Genomic DNA, 6,000 nt, shown 5'->3' with positions numbered 1-6,000 from the left:
CAAGAGAAGAGATTAGAATTGTGTTTGGTTCAACAATCCTTTCAAAAAAAATCAAGTCTTTTCACCTGAAGTCTTTATACAAATTTGGGTTCGGATTACCATTTTTAGATCTGAAGGTAAATAACATATACAAATTTACACCAACTTTTGTAGTTTTTTTTTTTTTAATTTTAAGGAATGAAGGCAATGTTGAAATTCAGATTTTCAACCAACCCTCTTCATTCTACTCTGTTTAGAAGCTCTGGTATCCAGAACCTTTCTGCGGCCCTGGGGCGCAAGTCTCCTTGCTCTTCTGCTTTTTTCCAGCTTCTGCATCAGAATTTTCAGTCCTGCTAAAGAAAGTTGGCAGAGTTGTTGATCTGCTTTCAGATTTTCCATCTTCTTGTCATTCCTTCTCCCCTTTCTTTGGATCTTAAGAGTTTATGTGATGTGCAGTGTTGAAAGTTCAGGCACTTTATTTGTATTTAAGGAGCGAATGGAGATAAAAAAAAAATGTGCTCCATATATCATCTTTAACCCAAAGCTGTCCAAGTTTAGACATCTTACACTGTTAGAAACATCTTCCTTGGTCAGAGGCAAAATTGGCATCTTGATAAGATCCAGCCCCTGCTCTTGTTTTGACAGAACAGGTGTTCTCATACAGAGAACACCTTGTTGTCCCTTGCACATTTTGATTCTTCTCTTCTCCTGGTTATAGACAATCCCGCTTCCAGTATCCATTAACATACTTGTTAGCAATAGAAAGCCCTCTTGGAGTGGCAGGCACTGGGCACAGCAATTAAGTTGCTATATAAAATGCCTGAATCCTATAACAGAATGCCTGCATTGAGTCTCAGTGCTTCTGCTGATCCTGCTTACTGCTAATGTGCACCCCGGGAGGCAGCAGGCAATGACTCAGGTGCTTGGGTCCCTGCCACCCATGTGGGGAACAGGATTACTGAGTTCAGGGCTCCTGGCTTCAGCCTGACCCAGCTCCACTTGTGGGCATTTGGGGAGTGAACCAGCAGATCGAAGTTCTGTTTGTCTGTCACTTATCTGTCTCACTATCTGCCTTTCAAATAAAAGGGGAAATGAATAAGTTTAAAAATATTTTAAATGACAGAAGGTACACCTGGAAAACATAGAAGATGCAGGGTGGGGGTGGTTTGTGCATTAGAAGAACTCTGTGGCAGCCCGGTTCCCGCCTCGTAGATCAAAGTTCTCAGGGCACACACCACACCCTGAAGCAGCAGCTGCAGTGGCACTGGGGAAGTCTCAGAAGCGCAGCTTCTCGAGGCCCATTCTGGATTATCTGAGTTAGATGCTCTGAGGTGGAACCCAGTAATCTGTGCTTGAAGAAGGAGACAGTCCTGTGAAAGCAGCTACCTTGGGATGAACTATGGCCAAGGACACAGGGAAGAAAAAACAGGGCCATTTCTAAAAAGGGTCAGTTATATGCTAGAGATCTATTTGGTTGAAATGAGTTACACTCCGCCCCCCCCCCTTTTTTAAAGAATTATCTTATTAATTTGAAAGAGTTACAGAGAAAGGTAGAGACAGGAAGAGAGAGAGGTTGTCTTCCATCCATTGGTTCACTCCCCAAATGGCAGCAACAGCCAGAGCTGAGCCAATTTGAAGCCAGGAGCCAGGAGCTTCTAGGTTCTCCCACATGGGTACAGGTGCCCAAGGACTTGGGCCATCCTCTGCTGCTTTCCCAGGCACATCAGCAGGAAGCTGGATTGGAAGTAAAGAAGTTGGGACTTGACCCAGAGCCCACAGGGGATGCCAGTGCTGCAGGCCAGGACTTTAACCCACTGTGCCATAGCACCGGCCCCTATACTCCATGATTCACCACAGGAGAGTTAATAGCATTCCTATGGGAGAATCAGCTAACCAGGTCAATCGGTGTTCCAATTACTCTCCTCTGTTCAGTCTCACGGTTTTGCTTGCTCTCTCTGCATCCTGTACGTGCTGTCTGTTCTAAGCGGAGCTCTTGATGCTACTCAGAATTACAGCTTTGTGCTTAGCGTGTTGCTAATGGCCATCTCAACAGCCTCACTCTCAGGAGCACTTTACTTTTTTTTTTTTTTTTTTCCACTGACAGGTAATACATAACAGAAATGGTGGTGACATTCTCATCCTTGGCTTGATTTCATTGCAGATCTAGAAAACTCAGAGGGAGATGTACTCCAAAGGAAAAAAATCTCAACATTTTTACATGAATTAATGTGATTCAGAGAAGTTCCTGAAAGGTTTCAACAGAAGATTTGAAAAGTCATAAATCACACATACCCCATTTTCTTTAGATAGGGACATCTTCTCTCACTCTATATCCACTTGCCCAGAGTCCCACCAAGACACTGAGATGCTACTAGACTGAAGATCCAATACACTGAAATGAAAATAATGGTTTTAATGTCAGGTTCTCTTGTATCCCCAGCAATGCACAAAGCTTTTACATGTATTAAATCAATTCACTTAAAGTTTCCAACATTCTCGAGTTTTATTCTCCTCCTAAATAGGGAGAAATTAAAATTCAGAGGGGTTAAACAGCTAGACCAAGTCTATATAACAAGTAAATGAGGAGGCCAGCGCCATGGCTCACTAGGCTAATCCTCCACCTGCGGCACTGGCACCCCGGGTTCTAGTCCCGGTTGGGGTGCCGGATTCTGTCCCGGTTGCTCCTCTTCCAGTCCAGCTCTCTGCTGTGGCCCGGGAAGGCAGAGGAGGATGGCCCAAGTCCTTGGGCCCTGCACCTGCATGGGAGACCAGGAGAAGCACCTGGCTCCTGGCTTCAGGCTGTAGCAGCCATTTTGGGGGTGAACCGACGGAAAGGAAGACCTTTCTCTCTCCTGTCTGTCTCTTTCTGTCTCTCTCTCTCTCTCTCTCACTGTCTAACTCTGCCTGTCAAAGAAAGAAAGAAAGAAAGAAAGAAAGAAAGAAAGAAAGAAAGAGAGAGAGAGAGAGAGAGAGAGAGAGAGAGAGAGAGAGAGAAGAAAGAAAGAAAGAAAGAAAGAAAGAAAGAAAGAAAGAAAGAAAGAAAGAAAGAAAGAAGTAAGTAAATGAGGATTAATCCATATCTATTTGTCTGAAACACCCAGGTCTTTGCCTGCCATGCTGGCTTAATGAATACAACAAGTTATATATCAAATAAACTAGATCCCAGTTCACATAGAACTAGGTCACTGCAAAATTTATGTAGGTTTAGTCTCTGCCCAGAAGGCATTCCTAATCTTTCCCAGCATCCAAGCACCTTGTCTGTGTCACAAATTACTAACTATTCTGTAAGACTCAGCACAGGATCACCTCCTTCACAAAGCCATCCCACCACCCCAAATATGAGTCAGGCACTTACTGTTCATTTGCCTGTTTCTTCTGCAAGACTTTGAGCTCTTGGGAGGCAGAATCAGCTTGGTGTCTTGCCTTACCAGCACCTAGGACAGGGCCAAATACATACTTGTATTTAGTAGTTAATACATATTTAGTATTTAATGATTAAATATCAAAATAAAGGTAGATGGATGGATGGGTTTCAAAGGGAAATGACGGCAGCACATATGACATTGATACATAGACCAAGTGTTAATTAGGGCAAAACTATAATGATTAGTCTGAAAACACTGGGGCTTAATTCTACTTCATCATATTTTTCACATTTCTGCCAACTTTCTGTGTCCTTTCCTTTCCCTTTTTCTCTCTCTCTCTCTCTTATCTCTCTTTCTCTCTCCTCCTCCTCTCTCTCCTTAAATGCCTATAATATAAAACTGAAATTATACATGTAATATTTTCATTTTTTGTAATTCATGATTCAGACAGAAATAATGTTTCCTCATTCTTAATTTCAAAATCCAGTGGATGGAACATTCTTGTAATGTCTAAAAATAAGATCCAAAACACAAACACCCACAATTCTCTCCCTTGAAGTAATAACATACAGTAAATTGATCTTTTTTCTTTTCTTTTAGTGAGTCAGTGACCATCAATAGAGAAAAAAATGATTCAATACTGTTCACTAGTAGGAATTAACACGATGTTAGCACCAGGTAACAGCAATGTGTGTGTGTGTGAAAACAGTCTTATCTGCATTTATAGGCAGACAATTGAGGCTCACAGAGGTTAGGTAACTCTCCCAAGATTTCACAGGAAGCAAGAGAAAGATGTGCAATTCAGACTCAGAACCCATGCTTCATTCTCTCATATGAAATCAAAGAAGCCATATTAGTAGAACACAGGAAGAGGAAATGCCCCTAGTTAAAAAAAAAAAAAAAAGTCCAGGATTAAGGAACACTTTTCCCTGGAGAGTTCCCAGATTACTGGACCACAGTTTTGAAATCACCGGTATAGAACTTCCATGCTGACACTGCCTCTGATTCATCCCTGCCACTCTGCTCAGCTCTTTACGAAATTAAACCACATTTTAGAAAAGGAAACGATATTGGGCTGATAATTATTTCTGTTTAAAATCAGATCACATAAAACAAAGGTGAAAAAACAGATTTTTATCTCTCCTTCTAGTCACAGAAATACTGAGTGTGAAAAACTCTGAATTCCAAATTCCAGAAACAAAACTTTCCTTGCTGGCTCTGGAAGATTCTCATTTGGTTTCACAACCTACATGCCCCACGCCCCCACTCTCACAACGTCTGGCTCCTCTTCCTCCCAAGAGCCCTAAGACACATTACAGGAATGGGGTTCAGAAGAGAGAGAGCCCAGGAACCCTTCCCTGCTTGTGGTGCTTCTGAACAAGCTTTGGGGGCCACTGCACCAGCACTCTCTCGGGCTGCTGAGCAAGAGATAGAAGGAAACCAGGCAGGATGTCAGTCTCACTTCTGTTCTGAGAACTACTTGGCCATGGTTTTCTTTGGCTTGAACCATAGCAGTCGCAGAAAGTGTAAAAAAAGAAAGTGCAACTGATACTCTTTAAGAAGCCTTTAGAGTGAAAGCAGGAGAGGTCTGCAGGAGAGCTCAGCCCTGGCCAAGGCCCAGTTGTTCTGTCAACGCTGCTGACCCAAGCCCAACCTGACTATGCAGACACTGGAGAGTCTCGTGGCATCAGTACTCTTCTGTTGCACCTCACTGGCTTTCTATTGCATTTCTTACCTTCATTCTTAGGCAGTCACTTGTTCTCTTTTTTTTAACTTTTATTTAATGAATATAAATTTCCAAAGTACAGCTTATGGAGTACAATGGCTTCCCCCCCATACCTTCCCTCCCACCCACAACCCTCCCCTTTCCTGCTTCCTCTCCCCTTCCATTCACATCAAGATTCATTTTCAATTCTCTTTATATACGGAAGATCAGTTTAGCATACATTAAGTAAAGATTTCAACAGTTTGCACCCACATAGAAACATAAAGTGAAAAATACTGTTTCAGTACTAGTTATAGCATTAAATAACACTGAACAGCACATTAAGGACAGAGATCCTACATGAGGAGTAAGTGCACAGTGACTCCTGTTGTTGACTTTACAAATTGACACTCTTGTTTATGGCATCAGTAATCATCCTAGGCTCTTGTCATGAGTTGCCAAGGCTATGGAAGCCTTTTGAGTTCACCGACTCTGATCATATTTAGGCAAGGTCGTAGTCAGAATGGAAGTTCTCTCCTCCCTTCAGAGAAAGGTACCTCCTTCTTTGATGACCTGATGACCTGTTCTTTTCACTGGGATCTCACTTATGGAGATTTTTCATTTAGGCTTTTTTTTTTTTTTTTTTTTTTGCCAGAGTGTCTTGGCTTTCCATGCCTGAAATACTCTCATGGGCTTTTCAGCTGGATCCACATTCCTTAAGGGCTGATTAGTCACTTGTTCTCTTAACTGTGAGTGGCCCCTGCATCCCCCACGGTAATCCTCAGCTTCTGTTCTTCTGGGCTGCATCTTGACATCAGTGCAATCTTGTGGTTGAACATGTGCTATGTATTTAAACAGGCCTGACTCCAAGTTCTGAGTCTGCCAGTTTCCATTTATATGACCTTGAGCAAGTAATCGTCTTTCCTCAAGTCATTCTCTCCTTTGACTGCT

The 6,000-nt window shown here is 42.4% G+C and overlaps 1 long non-coding RNA gene across 1 annotated transcript in view; it reads right to left on the bottom strand.

Moving 5' to 3' along the window:
* Positions 1-211: 211 nt before the first annotated feature.
* The window catches only part of LOC127493231 (uncharacterized), a 287,450-nt gene continuing 281,661 nt past the window's right edge, over positions 212-6,000 (bottom strand). The window contains exons 2-4 of the long non-coding RNA XR_016225093.1: positions 3,335-3,413; positions 2,272-2,371; positions 212-332 (exon numbers count right to left, since the gene is read on the bottom strand). This is a non-coding gene — a long non-coding RNA (uncharacterized LOC127493231). The remainder of the gene's footprint in view (positions 333-2,271; positions 2,372-3,334; positions 3,414-6,000) is intronic.

This window comes from Oryctolagus cuniculus, chromosome 1 (genome assembly GCF_051225735.1).
Source record: "Oryctolagus cuniculus isolate XC-2025 breed Fujian yellow rabbit chromosome 1, ASM5122573v1, whole genome shotgun sequence".
In the NCBI taxonomy this organism is placed as follows: domain Eukaryota; kingdom Metazoa; phylum Chordata; class Mammalia; order Lagomorpha; family Leporidae; genus Oryctolagus; species Oryctolagus cuniculus.
Note: the sequence above shows the minus strand (reverse complement) of the source record. Positions and strands in the feature narration are given on the sequence as shown.